The 22,299-nt window shown below is 47.8% G+C and overlaps 1 pseudogene across 1 annotated transcript; it reads right to left on the bottom strand.

Moving 5' to 3' along the window:
• Positions 1-8,962: 8,962 nt before the first annotated feature.
• On the bottom strand, positions 8,963-9,897 carry LOC311198474 (olfactory receptor 14C36-like; annotated as a pseudogene). Its single transcript has one exon. The product of its transcript is annotated as an olfactory receptor 14C36-like (transcript).
• Positions 9,898-22,299: the final 12,402 nt, after the last annotated feature.

Below are 22,299 nucleotides of genomic sequence, written 5' to 3'. Positions count from 1 at the left end.
GACACCCCTAGTCTTCTTTAAACATTTTCTCATTCCCCAATTGCCACTTCTCGTAAGGGGTTCTCTTTCACTTAAAGTGTATAAATTTGCCCTTGTTTCAGAAATTATCCAAAGGGCTGCATATTCACTTTCTTCTAAACTAAAGGGTTCCTTTTCATTTACACACAAATTTAGAGCTTGACATACCCAGTCCTCAAAGGAACCAAACCTGGGCCAGCGAACAGATTCACCCCTTATGGGTTGTCCTGCCCAGACTTCCATACATTAATGTATCATCTTTACTTTACTCTTACCCCACCTAGAAGGGTGAGCATCCCACTACTTAATCATCAGTCCCAATGGACCACTCGGGGATACTGGGGAAAGATTCACAGGATCTCCCCCACCCATGGTGACAGTGGGCCTGCTTTTCCTCTGTCCCATCATCCGGGGTCTGTACTCTTACCCACCTCTTGGGGTTCGTACCTCTCCCACTCCAGGAATCCTGGCCCCAACCGAACGGTAAACTGGCCTATACTCACGCGTCCTGCGTCTTCGTCCGGGGCTTCGTGCACAAAGATTAAGGGGCTTTGCCGGCTTTTCTTTGCTTATTGCTGAGAATTTCGGTTCGTCGGTGGAGAGCCGAGCGGATACTCTGGCAGGGCCGCTGATACAGCGGGGCGCCTCCCTGCTCAGAGGCTCATGTCCAGTTGTTCTCCATCCGAGTCACGGCACCAAATTGTTATCGTGGGTTTCCCAGTCACCAGTCGGAAACCAGTTAATTCAGTTACAAAGTTAATTTTATTAATTTAGCAGGCGGCAATTAAGCAAACAGCGCTGGGCGGCCAGAGCGTCTCAGCTCTATCAACGGCACGCACCGTCCCTCTCCAAATTCAGGTTTTTATAGTCCTTTAGTTCCGGGTCCCGATTGTTTCACTGAGGCTTCTTCTGCACATGCGCCAGTTGTTGTTAGGGGGTCGTCTTCTACCTTCTAGTGGTCGATGGGATGAAGTTGCTCCTCTTCCTCACTTGTCCCTTAGTTGACCCCTCTCCCATATTTGGTCATCTTTAACAGCAAGCTCATTCATTGGCTACTTAATTTCTATGGTTTCCACTTCTAAGTTACCTATAACTCAGTTCTATGCTTCGTTAGCAACTAACAATATACGTTACACAATCATTCTTACAAAATCAGAACGTTACAACCTGTTTCAAGGTACATGTGGTTTACTGAACAAAGGCTCATCTATCACATGCTGGAAAGCAGGAAGGCTCTGCAGAGCAACCTGGACAGGCTGGATTGAAAGGCAGAAGCCAACTGTATGGGGTTCAACAAGGCCAAGTGCCTGGTCCTGCACTTTGGTCACAATAAACCCAGGCAGTCTTACAGGCCTGGGTCAGAGTGGCTGGAGAAGTCCCTGGAAGAAAAGGATCTTGGGGGTGTTAGTGGACAGCTATCTGAACATGAGCTTGCAGTGTGCCCAGGGGGCCAAAAAAACCAACAGCATCCTGACCTGTATCCATAATAGTGTGACCAGCAGGAGGAGGGAAGTGATAGTTCCATTATACTCAGCTCTGGTGAGGCTGCACCTCAAGTACTGGAACCAGTTTTGACCCCCTCACTACAAGAAGATGTTGAGATATTGGAGCATGTCCAGAGAAGGGCAATGAATCTGGTGAAGGGTTTGGAGCACATGTCCTGTGAGGAGTCATTGAGGGAACTGGGGCTTTTTAGTCTTAAGAAAAGGAGGCCTTAAAGGGAAGACCTCATCACTCTCTACAACTACCTGCAAGGAGAGTGTAGAGACATGGTGGTCAGTCTGTTACCTCAGATAACAATGGAAAGGACAAGAGGGAATGGCTTGAAACTGCACCAGGTGAGATTTAGGTTAGGTATCAGGAAGAATATCTTTACTGAAAGGGTAGTCAGGTATTGGAACAGGATGCACAGGGAAGTGGTGGAGTCACCATCCCTGGTGGTATTTAAAAGGTGTGTAGATGTTGTGCTTGAGGACATGCCGTAGAGGTGGACTAGGCACGGTGAGGCTGTGGTTGGACTCGATGATTTTAATGGTCTTTTCCAAGCAAAATTATTCTACTATTCTGTGATACACTTCCAGGTAATTCCCATTGTGTCATGGTGAGGAAGCATTGCCATTTCAGACCAAGAGTGAAGTAATTCAGCTGATGAAACAAAAAAAGAAAGAAACAATTGTGCACCATTCCAGTCAGACCTGATGGGAAAAGACCACAGCTCCTTATTGCACAGTCTCACAAGAGCAGGAGATACTGCATTAGGAATGGGATGAACGTGCAACATGTTATTATAGCTTAGAAAAATAAAAGGAAAAAAAAACCAGAACAAACAACCAACAACTAAAACACCTACTAAATACAGACAGGTGCTAATGTGAATGAAAGGGCCAGTGATACACAGAAGGAAACGATCAGTCGGTGACTAAACTAAAACCAAACATTCACAAGTTTCCACACAGCATCCTTGAGCTCCTGGTTCCTCACGCTGTAGATGAGGGGGTTCACTGCTGGTGGAAACACTGAATAAAGAAATGACACTACCAGGTCCAGAAATAGGGAGGAGGTGGAGGGGGGTTTCAGGTTGGCAAAAATGCCAGTGCTGATAAGCAGGGAGAGCACAGCCAGGTGAGGGAGGCACATGGAAAAGGCTTTGTGCCGTCCCTGCTGTGAGGGGATCCTCAGCACAGCCCTGAAGATCTGCACATAGGACACCACAATGAACACAAAACACCCAAAAGATAAACAGACATTGAACACAATGACTCCATTTTCCCTGAGGTAGGCATGTGAGCAGGAGAGCTTGAGGATCTGGGGGATTTCACAGAAGAACTGGTCAACAGCATTGCCATGGCAGAGGGGCAATGAAAATGTATTGGCTGTGTGCAGCACAGCATTGAGGAACCCACTGCCCCAGGCAGCTGCTGCCATGTGGACACAAGCTCTGCTGCCCAGGAGGGTCCCGTAGTGCAGTGGGTGGCAGATGGCAAAGTAGCGGTCATAGGCCATGACAGTGAGAAGACAGAACTCTGTTGACAACAAAAATACAAAGAAAAAGAGTTGAGCCAGACATCCTGTGTAGGAAATGGCCCTGGTGTCCCACAAGGTCTTGGTAAGGAGAGACCTGAGCCCCAAGATTTCTGGGGCTGCTAGTGGGCTAACCAGGGAGATTTCAAGCCAGGAACATCTTTCAGCCCTCACCCCTTTTCCTTAGGAGCTATTGCTGGACATTTAGGAGTTTCAACTGTGGACGCTGGTGGAGCCCAAAAACAACATCAGGCAATCTTAGGACCCCTCCCTTGGCTAGGAATGCCCTGATCCTAAAGTTTACTGGGGCTGCTTGTCCACTCCCTGAGGAGCATTCAGGGCAATGATATCTTTAAACTCTTCCTCTTTTGTTTGGGAGCTGTTGCTGGAAGGTTAGGAGTTTCGAAGTTGGATGCTGGTAGAGCCTGAGGAGGCGTCAGGTAATGTTAGGAGAGTTCCCCTGGCAAGGAACGGCCTGAGCACCAAGGTTCCTTGTGCTTCACATCTGAACACTGATGAGGGTTCATGCCAGGGAAATCTTTCAGCCCTCGCTCCTCTTGTTAGAGACCTGTTGCTGGAGGTTTAGCACTTTCAAAGGTGATTGCTGGTAGATGGAAAAATGACATCAGGCACTCTAAGGACCGTTGCCTTGGCTAGGAATGCCCTGAGCCTCAAGGTTTGCTGTACTGCTACTCTACTACCTGGGGAGGTTTCAGGCCACAAAACTTTTTCAGCCCTGTCACCAATCTGTTTGGGAGCTGTTACTGGACATTTCTCAGTTTCAAAGGTGGACGCTTGTAGAGCTGGAAAATGAAGTCAGGCAATCTTAGGACTGCTCCCTCTCCTAGGAAAGCCCTGAGCCCCAAGGTTACCTGAGCTGCTAGTGGGCTACCTGGGGAGGTTTCATGCCAGAAACATCTCTCAGCCCACACACATATTGTTTGGGAGCTATTACGGGACATTTAGAACTTTCAAAGTTGGACTCTGGTAGAGCCTGAAAATTACATCAGGGACCCTTAGGACTGTTCCCTCAGCTACGAAAGCTCTGAGCCCCAAAGTTACTGGGGCTGCTTTTGGGCTACCCAGGGAACTTTCAGGCTCTCAAACCTTTTGTTTGGGACCTGTTGCTGGACATTTGGCATTTTTTACTGTGGACATGGGTAGAGACAGAAAATGATGTCTGATATTATAGGACAATTGTCTTGGCTAGGAAGGCTCTTTGCCCCAAGGCTACCAGAGCAGCGTGTGGGCTACCTGGGGAGGTTTCAGCCCAGGAATATCATTCATCCTTCAAAGATTTATTTGGGAGCTATTGCTGTATGTTTAGAATTTTTAAAGGGGGACACTAGTAGAGCCACAAAATGACACCAGGGACTCTTCAGACCATTCCAGTGGTTAGGAAAGCCCTGACCCCCAAGGTTACTGGGGCTGCTAGTGGGCTACCTAGGAGGGTTTCTGGCGAGGAGACTTTTTCAGCCCTTGCAAATTTTTTTTTTTGTGACCTACAGTAAAGGTTTTGGAGTCTCCCTGTCCCTCCTTTTCTTAATAATTCTATAAATGCATGAATTACAATGTTACTGGTATAAATAATAGTTCTTTCAATAATAAGTAATATTAAGAGTAATATTAATATTTCATGCTATTGATAATTAATAATAATTATATAAATATATTAATGACAAAAGTTGTGACAGGGAGAATCTCCAACGTTTATTCGACTCAGGGGGACCAATGTAATAGAGGGTGAAGAAAAGGCTGAGGAACTTAGTGCCTTTATTGCCTCAGTCTTTAGCAGTAAAACCTGTTCTGTCCTGATACCCAGACCCCTGTGTGGAGAAATGGAGATGTGAATCGGACCGAAGCTCCCAGAGTCCCAGGGGAATTGGTAAGTGACCTGCTCAGCCACTTAGATCTGTACAAGTCAATGGGTCTGGATAGGACACACCTGAGGGTACTGAGGGAGCTGGCAAAAGTGCTCACCAAGCCACTTTCCCTTATTTGCCAGAAGTCCTGGCTGACCAGGGTGGTTCTGCCTGACTGGAGGCTGGCACATGTGACACCCATCTACAAGAAGGGCCAGTAGGAGGTTCCCAGGGAACAAAATGCCTGTCAGGCTGACGTCGGTGCTGGGGAAGGTGATGGAACAAATCATCTTGAGTGCCATCATGCAGCACATGCAGGGCACCCAGGGGATCAGGCCCAGTCAGACTGGGTTTAGGAAAGGCAGATCATGCTTGACCAAACTGATGTTTTTCTGTGACAAGGTGACCTGCTCTTTGGATGTGGGGAAGGCTGTGGATGTGGTCTACCTGGACTTCAGTGACACCTTCATCACTGTCTCCCACAGAATCCTGCTGGAAAAACTAGCTGCCCATGGATCAGATGGGTATACTCTGTGCTGGGTTAGAAACTGGCTGTACAGCCAGACCCAAACAGTTGTGGTGAAGGGAGTTAAATCCAGTTGGCAGCAGGTAAAACATGGTGTTCCCCAGAGGTCAGTGCTGGGGCCAGTTCTCTTTAATATTTTCGTTAATGATCTGGCAGAGGGGATCACTTGGACCCTCAGTAAATTTGCAGATGACATTAAAGTGTGTGAGTGTTGATCTGCTGGAAGGCAGGAAGGCTCTGCAGGGTGACTTGGACAGGCTGAAAAAATGTCCTCCATTGGGAAATTCCTTTGAAATCCAAGGAATCACTAAGGACCCAACTAAAATCCAAGTAGTTGTAGAAGTGCAGTTTTATAATGAATGTTACTTGAAGAGACATGTTTGTAAGGGCCTTCTGGATATTAATGAACCCCATGGTGTCTTTTCTTATGAGTCCACAGAGCTCAGACACCAAGAGGAGAGTGAAGGAATGTCTCCAGAAGTTATGTCAGGAGTAATGCCCAAAGTACCTTGAAGCATTAAGAGGCCCCACTGGGAGCCATTGCTGATAAAACCTCCCCATGGGCTCATTAGAACAGACAACTATAGACAAACACAGGCAAGGTGCAGGCAGCTCGGATGCTGAGGACACCCTGGCTTGGTCTGATGAAGCAGAAATGTCAAGCACTGACCCCCAGCCCCTGGGCAGGGAGACCCTGACCCTCAGCTGTGTCTCAGGGCTCTTCTTTGGGATGTGGGGAGTGCAATGCCAAGGGAAGGAGAGGGGTATGACACATGGAGGCTTTCCTTGGGGTGGCTGCAAGGAGGCAATGATGCTCCATGGCCATGAGGACAATGTGTGTCCTCTGAGACCTTTGTGGCAGGGACATCAGCCATAGTCCAGGGGAAAAGACCTCATTCCTAACAGGCCCTTTCAGCCTGGCCAGCACCCTTGGCCATCTGCACCACAGCCCATCCCACACTACCCCCTGCTTTGTCTAGTTTCCCTACAGACTGCAGGCAACCAAACCCCGTTCCCCACTTTAATATCACTCCCTAATGTCCCTGCCTGAACTGCTTTCTATCCCTCCTCACCAGCTGATCCTGGAAACACAAAGCCACCAGCATATCCACACTTCCTCTGAGTGACTTTTAGCACCACAGCACTACCCTCAGAAGGACATTTCTTCATCCTCATGTCCACTCTGACCTTCAAAGTCACAGTTTCACATGGACTTTCTTATGTTCTTTCCACATAGCACAAGGTGGGCTTTCCCTCAGCCTCCATTCCCCAGGCTAAAGATGCCCTGAGTCCCTCTGGCTCTGATCTTCAAAGTTGCAGATTTGCTGTTGTGCTGGAACCTGTTGTGGTTTCTCCTCAGCCCAGAGCCGAGCACCACACAGCTGCTCCCTCTCTAAGAGGATGTGGTTGGAAATTGTGGTAGGGGGAAGGAAGGGAAAAGGAAACAAAAAAAAACCCTAACCTCTTGAATTGGGATAAGGACCATTTACTGGGACAGCAGAGAGAGAGAAACAACAACAATAGGACTTTGTAGTAAAATATACAGAACTGGTGATGCACAATGCAGGTTCTCACCAACCCACACAGCTCAGACCCTACAGCTCAGAGCTGTCCTGAACCTGGACAGTGCCTAAAACTGCGTGTCCTGGAGTGGTACCCTCCTTCTCCCACCAGCCTCTCATCATCTGCTTAGCATGATGTAATTGGCATGGAATATGCTTTATGGCCAGTTTGGGTCACCTGTCCTGGCTGTGTCTCCTCACATCTCCCTGGGTGCCCCCTGCTGTCTCATCATGAACAACTGAAAAGTTCCTGACTGTTTGGACACAACTAAACCATCCCTGTGTTCTCAGCACTGCTCTCATCTCAACTCCCAAACAGGGCATTCCCCCTGTTAGAAAGAAAATCAACTCTATTCTTCCCAAAACCAGGCCACCTTCTGTAGTCAAGTGTAACACAACAGTGGGCTCACTCCTGCAGTCATACAGTATGGATTATCCCTTTGGTCAGTTATAGTCAGCAGGGCCTGTTCTGTATCTTTCCAGGTACTTGTACACTCCCAGTTGACTCATTTCTGGAGCAGAATTAGACAAAAGCCCTTGATGCTGTGCAAGCCCTGCTCAGCAAGGAACAAACATGTTTAGTTAGACTTTTTTTGCTTACAAATCCCAACCACAGAACTATGGGGGCTGCCAATGTGAAAATTAATTCCAGCCCTGCCAAAATAGAGTCAGGAAGAGAAGATCTCTTCTGGTTGGAAACCTTCTTGATGTTCCTGTGCATCAAATCCCAGAGTTTCTCAAGGTCTGTTTGAAGGGAAGCTCCATTATGTTAACAATTCATGTGTGTTTGCTGATGGCTCTCCAACTTGTGATGCTTCTAACAAAATGACAGCAGTAGGTGTTAAAGAAGGTGAGAAATGAGAATTAAAACAAGAGATCCTTTCTAAATGACATTGCACTGGGCCACTGGAAGAAACCTCATCTTCTCACAGCCTGCTCCCCCTTGTCTTGGAACAGAACCACTCTTGTAGATGCCTGAGGGTCAATATAGGATGGCTCAGCTCATCAAGAATGCTTTTGGAGGACAGCAATAATATTAAAAGACTCATACAGTCATGGACTACATGGTTGAAAGGAACTCAAGGATTCTTTGGGCCAACCATTTTCGGCAAGTGTGCAGTCTCAAGAAAAGCACCACATAGAGCAGCTGTCCCCACACCCTATCCCACTGAATCTTATAAACTTCTGGGAATGTCTCCAGGAGGAACTTGCACCCATTATTCCTCAGCTCTTCCGTGTGATTCCTCCTAGAAACAGGAGTCTCTCCCTTCTTTGTAGACAGCCTTTCAGTACTGGGACCTGTTGGTGGGATCTTCCCTAAGTCTTTTTTTTCTGAAGGCTGAACAAAACCAGCTCCCTAATCCTTTCTTCATATGGCAGGCTTCCCAGGCCCCTGTGGCCCTTCTCTGGACCTTCTCCAGACTGGACATAACATCTTCTTTTCTAGGGCAGTGACCAAAACTGCACCCAGTATTCCAGGCGTGGCCTGACAAGTGCTGCTAAAGTGGGATAGTGACACTTTATGTCTACTGGTGATCCCCATGCTGATGCACCTCAGAGCTGTTTGCCACAGCAGCACTCTGTTTATTCCTAGTGAGCTGCTGTCAGTACCAAACGTGAAAATTCCCATCCTATCATGGTGGGAAATCATTGCCATTTCAGACAAGTAGTCAAGAGATTCATATGATAAAAATGGGCTTTTAAATTTTTTTAGAAATGTAAGGAAAAAAGCAAAAAGAAAGAAAAAAATGGTCTTGGAAAGTAGACCTAATGCAAAGAGAGCACAGCTCGTCATTATCCAGTGTCTGGGTCACACAAGAACTGAAGACATTGCATTAGAAAAGGGATGAACATGGAGCGTGTTCTTATAGCTTAGAGAAACTAGAAGGAAAAACCCCCAAACCCCAAACTAAAAAACCTACAGATTAGGGAGTGCTCATAATGTCAGTTACATGGTCAGTGATATGAGCACTTTACTGCTGCTTAAAAAATCCAGTCATCAGTTTCCACATGGCATCCTTGAGCTCCTGGTTCTTCATGCTGTAGATGAGGGGGTTCACTGCTGGTGGAAACACTGAGTAAAGAAATGACACTACCAAATCCAAAAACAGGGAGGAGATGGAGGGAGGATTCAGGTAGGAAAAACCGGCAGTGCAGAGAAACAGGGAGACCACGGCCAGGTGAGGGAGGCAGGTGGAAAAGGCTTTGTGCCGTCCCTGCTGCGAGGGGTCCTCAGCACAGCCCTGAAGATCTGCACATAGGACACCACAATGAACACAAAACACCCAAAAGCAAAACAGAAACCAACCACAATGACTCCATTTTCCCTGAGGTAGGCATGTGAGCAGGAGAGCTTGAGGATCTGGGGGAGTTCACAGAAGAACTGGTCAACAGCATTGCCATGGCACAGGGGCAGTGAAAATGTACTGGCTGTGTGCAGCACAGAATAGAGAAACCCACTGGCCCAGGCAGCTGCTGCCATGTGGACACAAGCTCTGCTGCCCAGGAGGGTCCCGTAGTGCAGGGGGTGGCAGATGGCAACGTAGCGGTCATAGGCCATGACAGTGAGAATATTGTACTCTGTTGACATCAAAAATACAAAGAAAAAGAGTTGAGCCACACATCCTGTGTAGGAAATGGCCCTGGTGTCCCACAAGGAATTGGCCATGGATTTGGGAACAGTGGTTGAGATGCAGCCAAGGTCAGTAACAGAGAGGTTGAGGAGGAAGAAGTACATGGGGGTGTGGAGGTGGTGGTCACAGGCTATGGTGGTGATGATGAGGCCATTGCCCAGGAGAGCAGCCAGGTAGATGCCCAGGAAGAGGCAGAAATGCAGGAGCTGCAGCTCCCGTGTGTCTGCAAAGGGCAGGAGGAGGAACTGGCTGATGGAGCTGCTGCTGTTGGACATCTGCTGCCATCAGCTGCGGAGACCTGTCCAAGGAGAATAAAGCAGTGAAAATTTAAAGAACTCTTCTTTGAGGAAAATCTCTTCCAACTCTTAGGGAATATCCTTAGATTGACTCTCTGTATTCAGGAGAACTTTTGGCGGGTCCCTTCTGGGAGGTGCATTTTGTCTCAGCTTCTGTGTGCCAGTGCGGGCAGGAGGATTTGCTGTGGGTTCTCAAGAACTCAGTGCTTTGGAGCTTTGTTTTTCTCCTCACTGTACCTGAGGAATGTTTCTTCTGTCAGAACTCCCTGACATTGCTGCTGCAGTGCCAGTGAAACCTTCCCCTGATTCAGAGTAGGGAGAGCTGCTCTGTCCATCAGCCCTGGTCTCAGGTGCCCTGTGCTGGATGCTCTGTGATCACACCTTGGTGTTCCTTGTGGAAGAAACTGAACCCCACAGACAGCTGAAGAATCCAGTGTCCCAGGGCAGAGCTCCACAGCCCTCCTGCAGTCTCATCCTACCAAAAGGAGGATCTCAGCTCCCCGCTCCCAGCCAGGGACACACAGGGCTCAGTGCAGCTGCCCATACACAGGTGATGAGCTGCATTGCCATGGCCTCAGTGCTGAGATGTCTTCTGCATGGGGCTCCTCTCTGGGTCACCAGAGTGCCTAGGAAAGTGGTGCCATTGTGGGAGGCAACCTGTAGCCCAGCAGGAGACCCCTGGAATTCCTCAGTCCAACAGATGAGGTTGCTGAAGTCAGGGTCATCTCAGTGCCAGCCCCACCAATAGACATGCCCAGAGCCCCAGGTAACAGTGAAACAAAGGCAGGAAGAACAGGAGGGGAAATAGCAAGAAATGCTCCAGCCAAGGCTGGAAGGACAGGGACAGACAGAGACGCACTCAGGGGTTTCTCCTCACTGGGGGTTGGGCTGCCAAGGAGAAGACAGCCTGAAACCCTGGAACTCTCGGTGCAGAGTCTGTGCTGGGTGGTAGATACCAGGGGTTTACCGTGGGACAGTGTCTGCACCATGGGGGATGTCAGGGAGGTACCAAATCCCCACTGCCAGGGCATTTCTGGGAGCAGCTGAGTCTCCCTCGCTGACAACGTCTCTGCTGCCTGGAGATGTCCCTACATCTGCTTCTCTTTGCCCATGTCACCTCCTGCTCTGTGCTCACAGACCTCATCCAACCTGCCCTCTGCTCTGCAGACCCCTCCTGGCATAAGGGCACTGCCCTGGGGAACCTCTCTGTGTGCAGGGCTCAGCCCAGGCTCCAGCATCTTAATGAGAATCAAGTTTTCACTGCATATTCTCAAGGGGAGAAATAAGTTCTCATCTACCCCAGTCAGCACAGCCCACAGGAGAGGAAAAGTCAAAGCAAAGACTCTGCCTTTGGAAAAGTATTCTCTTTGAAATGTCTGAAGGATAAGCTGGGAGCAAAGCTGACCCATGCAGCACTTTCCAGAAGAAGGACCTTATGTTGCCCTTCCCTTGGTCACTACTTTAACACAGAAGTGCTGTGGATAGCCCAACAGGCAGGCTGAGTGCTGACCCTAGCAGCAGCAGAGTCCCTGCCCCAGCACACAGCCCCTGGGTTGCAGGGACCCTGCTCACAAGGACAGACCTGGGCACCCCTCTGCAGCCATGCCCAGAAGACAGCTGTCCTGCCCTGTCCCTCTGATGGGGCAGACAGGCATCCCTTTCTTGCAGCACTTTCTTGTCCTATAGAGAACCTGTCCTCCTGACAGACCCCACACACTGCCCCATGTCCCAGAGATCCTTTCAGGAACAGAACCTGCATTGCCCTGCACCCACAGACATACCAGGGAGAAGCTGAGGCAATTCCTCCTCCAGTGAGCTCTCAGCATCTTTCAGCTCTCTCAGCCTCAGTGCCTACAGGCAGTGTCCCCAGCCCTGTGTGCTTGGCAGAGGAGCTGCTCCTGGGCAGAGCTGTCTCTCTGCAGAGCTGCAATATTTCATGAACTCTGTCTCATGAACTGTCCCAGGAGCCCAGCCCAGCTCACTGGAGAGGAGCAGGCGAATGCGTCACATACTCCTGGGCTCCTCTTTGCTATCCCTGAAGCTCCAGGGATCCAATTTGGAAAGACATGTCCTCCCTGCCATTTTTTCTCATGGCTGGGGAGAAATCCTTGTGTCCAGCAGAGTCCTTTCTTCTGATCAAACCAGAGCTGGGCAGAAGAATCACCCTTCCTTGTCTCCCCATGAGACAGGACACCCAGGCAAGGAGACGAAGGGGGCTCTTTCCCCTTGGGGAGGCGAAGGAGTATGACAAGTCACTCGAGGCACCTCATCCTTGTTTTGCAGCGCTGGGGCTGGAAAGGGATGCAGCTCTGGCCCGTGGCTGCCTCAAACTCACTGAAGCTGGGAGTACTCTTGCCCCAATTCCAATGGGCACAAAACAGGCACCTGCTTCCTGGGAGCTGCTGGTCCCAGCTGCCATGGGAATTAATGGGGTGGAGGCCAAGAAGGAGGTGTTCAAACACCAACACCTGGTGAAATCTGAGGGGCCAGAGTTGGTCCAAGAGACGTGCAGGGGGATCCAAGGTCCAAGAATCACAGAATGTTAGGAGCTGGAAGCAACCTCAAAAGATCATCTAGCCCAATATTCCCTGCCAGAGCAGGATCACCCAGACTAAGCCACACAGGAACACAATCAGGTGGGTTTGAATGTCTCCAGAGAAGGAGATTCCCCAACCTCTCTGGGCAGTCTGTCCCAGTGCTCTGTCACCCTCACACTGAGAAAGTCTCTCCTTTTATTCACATGGAACTCTGCTCCAGCTTGCACCCATTGCCCTTTGCTTATTTCTAAACCTGAATAAGGCCACCGCTCAGTCTCCTCTTCTCCAAGCTAACGAGGCCCAGCTCCCTCAGCTCAGAGGAACTGGCCAGCATTGTCCCTCTGCAGAAAGAGGACCAGCTCAGAGGACATTGGGACAGGCTCCTGGAATGGCTGCATGTGAAAGGTGGCCAGGCAGGATCCAAGGATTCCCACAGGGAGGCACATGCCAGGGGGTGGCCTGTCACTGGGAAGCTTGCCCCACCTGGCTCTGGGCCTGTGAACAATGCTGCCTGCGGCTAGAGCGGCACCCCATGGAAGAGACCCCCCTCCAGCTGAGAGAGAAAAAGACCCTTTGGGAGGCCTGGCACATCGACTCTACTGGAGCCCTTGGAAAGGCGGAGGGGAAACAATATCATTAGTGGGAGTGGAAATCATTTCTGGCCTAGTCCAAGCCCAGGTATTTCCAGGAGCAGCAGGAGAACATCCAGGGCGGGCCCTGACAAACTGGTTTCACTTTCTGCCACCCCCAGTCTGTTCAGTCAACCCAGGGCAGTCATGTCACTGCTGCCAAGGGGCAGGAGTGGGCCAAGGAAGGAGTCAGGAGGGGATTTCACACCCTGTGTTACCCCCAACCTAATGGGCTTTTGAAAGGGTTTTTAAAAGCTCACAAGCCTCACTGGGCAGAACGCCTCTGGGATGCAGTTACCTGAATCAATGATTGTTGGAGAATAATTGGATGTCCCAACTAAATACCTTTTGTCCCAACCCCCAGCTTTAATCCCCAAACCCCACACTCCTAGGACCCCAGAATACCAGTTTTCTCTCCTGACACATTGTCTTCATGGCCATGGAGTATGGTTGCCTTCTTGCACCCACCCCAGGGGAGTCCACCATGTGTCATACCCCTTTCCTTCCCTTGGTGTCACACTGCCCACATTCCAAGGAAGAGCCCTGAGACACAGGTGAGGGTCAGGATCTCCCTGCCCAGGGGCTGGGGCACAGCTCTTGGCATTTCTGCTTCATCAGACCAAGCCAGGGTGTCCTCAGCATCAGAGCTGCCTGTGCTTTGCCTGTGTTTGTCCTCATGGCCTCCAGTTGTCTGCTCTAATGAGCCCCTGGGGAGGTTTTATCAGCAATGGCTGCCAGTGGGGCCTGTTAGTGCTTCAAGGTACTTTGGGCATTGCTCCTGACTTGAACTTCTTGAGAAGTTTCTTCACTGTCCTCTTGGTATCTGAGGTTTTTGGACTCACTAGAGACACCTTGGGGCTCATTAACATTCAGAAAGCCCTTACAAGCATGTCTATTGACGTGATTTTCTTTCAAAAATTAAGGCTTCTATAAGTAATTGGAGAGGTTTTAGTTGGGTGATGAAACAATCACAGTAATTTCACAATGGAGGAATTTTTCATAGCAAAAAAAAGTTTCTGTCATTTTTCATTTCATGGAAGATGTTTCAACAGCATTGTGAAATGGATGCTGGACCAGAGGTCTCCTAAATAGCTCTGGACAGGCAGGAAAAGCAGTCTCTGGAGATCCAACCCTGCATGGTGAACCTTGCTCTTCCCCAAGACCAGCAGTTCCCTCACTGGCCTCCTGGGACTCCCAACACTTTTCCTCACATCATCTGTGCTCACAGGCACAGACAGATTTCTCTGACAACAAACAGCAGTTACACATGACACAGTTTAATAACCATGAAATCTCTCTCCTCAGCTGCCTGTTACAGCCAAGCAGCATGTGAAGGGGGTCAGCTTTCAGAGGAGATTCTCCCCCAGAACAGTTTTATTCAGACAAATAGAAATGTCACTTATCAACACCCTGAACTTCCGACAGAACAGTTCATTAGACTTCTGGAAGATGAGATGTTTTCCAACTCTCTGAAGCTCAATGTTTATTGGCTTCTGAATGACCAAAGAGCAAGTGGAGGTGGAAACCTTTGAGCAAAGTGAAGTGCATACGTAGGAGTACTCTGGAGAAGATGTCCTTGGGCGTGGCAGTATCACCAGGAGAGGTGGAAACACCTCAATGATGAGGTAGATGAAGATACAGACCGGGGGTAATGCAGGCACAGGGGAAGGTGAGTATGACACTTCCTGGAAATTCCCAAGTTGAGGAGTGATTCAAGTAGTCAAGTGGTTCAGCTGATGAAGATGTGCTTGTAAAGTGTTTATAAAAATAAAATAAAGAAAAAAAAGGGAAAACTTTTGGCTGTTTGCAGACAGCCATGATGCAAAGAGAGCACAGGTCATCATTCCGTAATGTCAGGGTCACACAAGGCCTAGAGATACTGCATGAGGAACGGGATGACTGTGGCCCATGTTATTACAGCTTAGACAAACCAGAACGAACAAGGCCCACGCCTTTTGAAATACCAACAGGGATGGTGACTGCACCACTTGCCTGGGCAGCCTGTTCCAATACTTGACTACCCTTTCAGGAAAGAAATTCTTCCTGGTAGGAGAAATAAATCTCCCCTGGAGCAATTTGAAACCATTTCCTCTCATCTCAACTCCACTCACCACAACTCTTTGGGCCCGGCCTTCAGCCAGTTTCTAACCCAGCACAGAGTATACCCATCGAACCCATGAGCAACGAGTTTCTCCAGCAGGATGCTTTGGGAGACAGTGATGAAGGATTTACTGAAGTCCAGGTAGATCACATCCACAGCCTTCCCCTCATCCACTAAGCAGGTCCCCTTGTCCTAGAAGGAAATCAGATTGGTCAAGCACATTCTAAACCCATGCTAACCGGGCCTGGTCACCTGAGTGTCCTGCATGTGCTGCATGATGGTACTCAAGATGATTAGTTCCATCCCCTTCCCCAGCACTCAGGTCAGGCTGACAGGCCTGCAGTTCCCTGGGTCCTCCTTCTGTCCCTTCTTGTAGATGGGTGTCACATGTGCCAGCCTCCAGTCAGGCAGAACCACCCTGGTCAGCCAGGACTGCTGGTAAGTAAGGGAAAGTGGCTTGGGGAGCATTTGTGCCAGCTCCCTCAGTGCTTTTGGGTGTGTCCCATCCAGACCCATTGACCTTTGCAGGTCTAAGCGGGGCCTCAGTCTACTTCCTGTCCCCATCGTTCCACTCCGGGGTCTGGGAATGGAGAAACAACTGTTCTTACCACTAAAGATTGAGGTAAAAAAGGCATTCAGTACATCAGTCTTTTCTTCATCATCCATCACAGCTGTTCCTTCCTGATCCAATAAAGGTGGGAGATTCTCTCTGTCCCATATAACATTAATGTATTCTATAAATACATTAATAACAAAAGGAGGTCATGGAGAATCTCCCACCTTCATTGTAGGTTGCAAACAAAACATGCAAGGTCTGAAAAAGCTTCCTGGCCAGAAAACTCTCCAGGTAGCCCACTAGCAGCCCCACTAACCTTGTGGGTCAGGGCTTCCCTAGCCAAGGGAATAGAGCTAAGAGTTTCTGACGTCATTTTGTGGCTCTACTAGTGTCCTCCTGTGAAAATTCTAATCATACATCAATAGTTCCTAAATAAATCTATGAAGGCTGAATTGTGTTCCTGGGCTGAAACCTCCCCAGGCAACCCACACGCAGCCCTGGGAACCTTGGGGGGAAGGGCATTCCTAGCCAAGGGAATGGTCCTATAACACCAGACATCATTTTCTGGCTCTACCGGTGTCCACATTCAAAAATGCTAAGCATCCAGTTATGCTGCGATGAGAGGGAAGAATGCTGACAATCAATGTGACTGATAAAGCACTTCAACTTGATTGCAAGCACACTCTTCCTTTTATACTATTCCTACCACGTGTTATAATTATTGTATTTTAATTGGCTCTTAACTAAAGGTTACATTTACATACTCCACCCATCTTGCAGCCTGGGAATCATGTCTCTTTCTCTGTCCCAGGAGCACTGAATCCTTATCACACCTCCTGCTCACATGTCCCATGGCCTTGCTACATGATACACAAGAATATGCTGACCAATTATTGATCCTTTTGTTCTCACCAAGACGGTGCGAGGCCTAATCCTACTAGACTACACAGGCGACTGCTTGAACAGCTGCTCCATAGACTCATGGCCTTGCTTCTCAAGCCATTCTGCAACAATTCCCCCTTTTTCTTTTTGTACAAGCAGTGCCTGGTTAGTTGCCTTTTCAATTCCTCTTATAATACATCTATATGCTATGTGTGCTGTTATAATTACAATTAAAATGATTAAAAGCCAGCGTAAACCTTCCTTAATCAGTTCTAAAAGCCAGGGGCTTATATCCCCAAACATTGTCCTTAGCCAGTCATCAAATAGACTTTATTTACTTGTATCTTCTGAGTATGTTCTTTTAACCATTGAAGTTGACTGTGTATAGAGTGGCAGTGATCTGAAAGGTTAAAACAACACATTCCTTCAAAGTCCTGACACCCATGACCCTGTGCCAGAAGTAGAAAATCAACTGCTGCACGTAGAGTATGCGATCAATACATGATTAAGGCAAAATAACTAACAAAAACATAAGCCCTTGTTTAACTAAATCTAAAAACCATCCCATCAACGGGAAATCATTCTGCAAAGCGTGGCAAGCTAAAAACTGCTAAATGGCTACACATACTGCTCACACCAAAGTGATTAATTAGTACTTATAATGAGTTTTGATAAGCATATCTTATAGCTAATCATAATTAGTTTACCTTTGATGTCTGAAAGTTATCTGCACACCTGCTGTGTTTTGTCCATCTTATTATGGCTGGTTAATGACATGTTCACTTACTTCCAAATACTTTCCTACAAGTCCTTCTTGGTCTGAGGCACTGTGTACCTCTGTCTTCAAGGTCACTATGTTTTGAGAATGTAATTGCCAAATACCTCTCAACATGAGTAATTTTCCTGTCTCATGGGAATTCAAGGATATTGTCTTCTGTGAGGAGAGCCAGGCCGCTGGCAGGCTCACTGTCCTCCTTGCCAATTTTTTCCTTTTTAGTATCTGTGTTACAAAAACTGCTTTTTGAGGTCTCTGCAAGGGCCCTTTGTAGAAAGCTCAATAAACATGCCAGTAAATGTAAGACAAGTACCATTATTACCAAATCCTATAATCCAAATTTGACCATTGACGATATCCATCCTGAAATTTCCCAGTCATGAAACCAATTGTAAGTGCCTTGATACCTTTGCTGTTGCATTTGTTTGTTTTGCCAATCAGGAGTGTCAGAAGTGCAGATAACATCAGCCCCACGTTTTCCTGCAGGCACCAATTGCAGTCTGTGACCACCTTAGGCTGTTCAGAAATGACTATTTCCCTAATTTTCATTTAGCACAAACACATGCATTTTTCAAAGACTGTCAGATCATTCAAAATATCCCGCAGCAAAGTTCATAGTCCACTGTGGCTGCACTCAGAACACTTGACTTCAGTTACTGGGATCAGGATCTCATCCTGGTTCATGCAAGCTTGAGTTCTTCTGGATCCACGGCTTTATCCACTTGGGTCCCGTATCTGTAATGCCACAGGCAGATCTCCTGCCCAAGTTAGTACGTGTAACTGCGTTCTTAATAACACTTGACATCGACTTTTCTCTCCCTTTTTCCGCCTCTTTTTTTTTCTCAAACCTTCTTTTAAACCTCCTGCACGGTTCACCATTGGAGGTACCAAACTGTTCTGTGACAGACATAACTAGTTCAAAACATAAAGAGCTTTGTGAGAGTTTGGTTCACATGTTCTACCATGGCTTTGCCTGTAGGCAAATGTGGTGTCCATGTAACATGGGCAATGTTCGTGCTATATATTCTGAGCTGTTGTCCAGTTTGATTTCACGGGGTATTCAAGTGCTGCTATAGCAGAGCACACTGACTGGATTCTCCCATTTGTGCAGTAGCTCACACTGCCAGAAAACACAGTAATCTCTAATCCCTTGCGCTGGTAACTCATGAATCAAACTTTCAATGTCCAAGTTTTTTTCTGGAATCAAATTCCCATCGATGTAATGATAAAAGATTAGATCAGGATGCATTTTTCATACTGGACCAAGTGTCCAGGATACATAAGTCTGGCATATAGTCAGTGAATTTTTATGCCTCGTGGAAGCAAGACCAAATAATACCTTTTGAAAAAACACCCAATCCCTTAAAATTTTTGCATGGTCCACAAACTTGCGGAAGGCTTTATACGCCCTGGAGTCAGTTACTCCTGTATTAAATGTTGCAAATGGGCATTTTTTTTTCTAAGTAAGTAGCTAGTAATCAGCCCAAACGGGGATTTTCTGTTTTCCAGGTTGAAATTTTAAAGCTGCCCAGTTTCGATGATTGCTATCAAAAATCCTTTTGCTAAGTAGGCAGCCTTGCTCTCAGTGGACAAACGCATCTCTGAACCCGCAGCACATACAAACAAACGCTGCAAAGCAAGTCATCAAGCAAACCACATTGCAAGATGCGAGTTGTCACATCCAGTCCATATGGGTGGGTGGGTAGGGGGTGGGCAGGGGGCAGTTCTCCCACTTCTATGGCAGTTCTGCCAAAGCACTGGGCTGCGCAGCATGGTGTCAGTGGTCTGGGCTGCTGCTCGCAGTGCCCTTCTCCCCTCGCTGTGAGCCACAGTGCGACCCCTTGTTCTGTCCACCTCCCACCGGCCCACTATTAACTCTCTTCACCACCCGCTCATTCCCACATAAACTTTTCCCCAGTAAGTTCCACAAGTGAGTAGGAATCCAAATACCCTGATGTAACCCTTTATCCCATTCTGACGGCATCTTACGTGCCCAGGCTGGGACGAGCAGCCTCTGCAGAGTCTCTCAGGCGTCAGGAGACAGTGATGTATTGATGAGTTCACTGGGGATTGATGAGGTGTGGGTGGGAGTGGTGGATATTGAAATGAAATGTGTCCCTGATCTGATGGTTGTTGAAGCTGATACGTGTCCATCTCCGTAGGATTCTTGTCCCACTGCTTAGGTTCCTTGTCCATGGGGGCAACACTGCTCTGTGCCTTAGTTGGTGATTCTTCATATAGGTAGTTTCCATCTCAGTAGGTTTCAGGTGGCTGGGTGGGCAGTTCTGCAAACCCTTTCCCAGCAGGGCATGCCATTGCCCTCTCCACTTTTTTCCTGCTTTTCAAGGACAGGCTGAAGTTGTCGATGCCAGTTAACATTCTCGACTGCGTCATAGAGTGTTTTTAGGCTCAGTAAAAGTTAAACAGATATTAAAGGCAGTCAGTTGTACGTTTGTTTCCACATTTTTCCTTCCAAAGGTATAGTAGGTGGGGGGGGGGGCGCAGGCCGTGGTGGCAGATTTACGCGCACTACTCGCTCCTCTTCCCGGTCAGTTCTGACAGATTTATCACTTTGCTCTGATAACATGGCATTATTACTTAGCATAGTAACTGGGGTAGGTGAAAGAGCACCCAAAACCAAAACACATTCTCCATATTAAATTTTTTCCCTTTTAAAATCGGTTCTGTAGAACCCAGAACTGGTGCTAAAGCTGCAAAGGCTGAAGTAGCAGCAAAGCGTTCTGCCTCCATTTTGGTTAAAGTCCTTTTACTTAATTTCCAGAGAGTTACTAATGACTTAGGTTTGTTTCGCCTAAACTGAGGGTTCATCAAGGATTTGAGCTCCAATAGCTTCCCAAGTAGGTAAATCAAATGCACTGTCAAGGCTTGTTATCAGGTTTCTTTCTTCGCTCCACAAAAAGGAGGGGTTTTAAAAGCTTTTCCTATTTTTTTAATTACTCTCTTAGAGAGCATGTCGTGGCGGAGTTTCAGTACCGCCTCGCCTCTTTTATCAAGTGTGTATTCCCCATTCCTCAGTCAGTGGTGGGGCAAAGGGTACTGGTGCCTCACAAGCCCCTGATGTTTTAAGGGGTTCAGCTGTTACCGATAGTCCAGTTGGGGGGAGGTAGGTACATAATCACTTTCCAAGACTAACTTTCCATGCTTATCCCCAAAGTTCGGCCACTCCTCCTTCTCAAAAAACTCATTATGATCGCTAAAATATCCTTTTGCTACCCCATACGCTAAAAGTTCCGGGAGCTCCTTCTTACAATCTATTTTTTGAACTTTTCCCTTTTCTCAAAAGCATAAATCATACACCGCTTGTCTGTCAGCCATTTAACTCAGCGCGCTGTAGCAGCCTTTTTGGGCAGACTCCGGCGGTGCGTGGCCGGCAGGACCCGTCTATACAGTCGCCTGGGCGCCAAGGTAGTTGATCCGCCCTGAAGATACAAAGCTACCTTTTCTTTTGTTCCTCCTGGGCTGCACAGGACCAGAAACTCATTCATTCTTCATGGAATTGTGGCCGTAGTCGCCTGCTATCAGGTCCGGACTCTCCCTCTTCTCAGGGTCACTGTTCGGGCGCCATTTGTTGCCTCTTTCGTGGAATGGAGGGAAGTCAAGGACACGCTCAATATGAGTAATCAGCAGGCTTCGATTTATTATGGCTAACAGCTTTCTGTTATACTATCGTTAATCCATATTAATTGTTACTAATGCCTATTATAATTGTCACAACTTGATTGGTTCTTGGTTAAAGGTTACATCACTCATCTTGTGGTCTGGGAACGGTGCTTCTTTCTCATTCTCAGGAACAGCAGATCCTTGAAACATACATCTTGTTTCTACTTCTAGTTACTGTGTAACATCGCTCTCAAAAATACTGACCTTCCTCTCTATCATTTGCGTCAGGATGGTGCAATGCCTACTCGTACTATTAAGTTACACAGGAGACTGCTCGAACAATTGCTCCATAGAGCCATGGCCTTGCTTCTCACGTAGCCACTCTTCCACATCATTATACATGGCAAACCCTGAAAGAGGCTTCCTGGAGAGGTGGTCGATGCCCAGTGCCTGTCAGTGTTTAAGAGACATTTGGACAATACCCTTAGTAACAGGATTTAACTTTTGGTCAGGCAGTTGGACTAGGTGGTCATTGGAGGTCCCTTCCCACTGAAATGTCTATTCCTTCTGTTCTATTCTATTGTTATACTATGGCAGTAGCTCAGCTGCAGACCCTCAATCACATCACCTTTTTGATAGGGCCCAAAACCAACATGCAGGCAGTTCTGCATAGCCAAATTCACAGGAAAGTCATAATTTATCATCCATTTAAAATTACACATCTCCTTTAGGATTTCCATACATCTGCTTTGGTTGAACAAAACTCTTGCCTCAAAAGTGAGGGAGTCTGCCTCAGGATATGCAAGCCCTGCTTTATGTGAGGTTTGATTAGCACACTGTAGCCTGGAGCCTGGTTTATAAGAATAAGCATGCAAGAAAAGACCTGTGAATGTGCCCCAATAATCAAGATTGTCCTAGTGATACCTCCTAAGCACAAGCCTGAGGAATGCCAGCACCCTGGGGAGGGATGCAGCCAGCAGCTATGGTCCCAACTCAGATCCCAAACTCTTTTTCTTTGAGTGGCACCTTGTAAGCACAGATCCCAGAGGGCAAGGTGAGGAAGCTGTGGGGTCACCCTGCTGCTAAGGCAGGACTCACTACGTCTGTGACGCTGCTCCTTGCACTCTTTCTCCTCTCCACACTTTTCTGGAAGAAAATGCTGGTAAGAGAATTGAAATCGGATCCTTTGTAAGAGCAGGGCCAGTCCTTTAATGCTAAAACTGCTAACTACAAGGGAGGGTTTTGAGCAAATCACTTTCACTCAAATCAGCCATAAACAC

This window comes from Gallinula chloropus (genome assembly GCF_964237585.1).
Source record: "Gallinula chloropus genome assembly, chromosome: 18".
Classification (NCBI taxonomy): domain Eukaryota; kingdom Metazoa; phylum Chordata; class Aves; order Gruiformes; family Rallidae; genus Gallinula; species Gallinula chloropus.
Note: the sequence above shows the minus strand (reverse complement) of the source record. Positions and strands in the feature narration are given on the sequence as shown.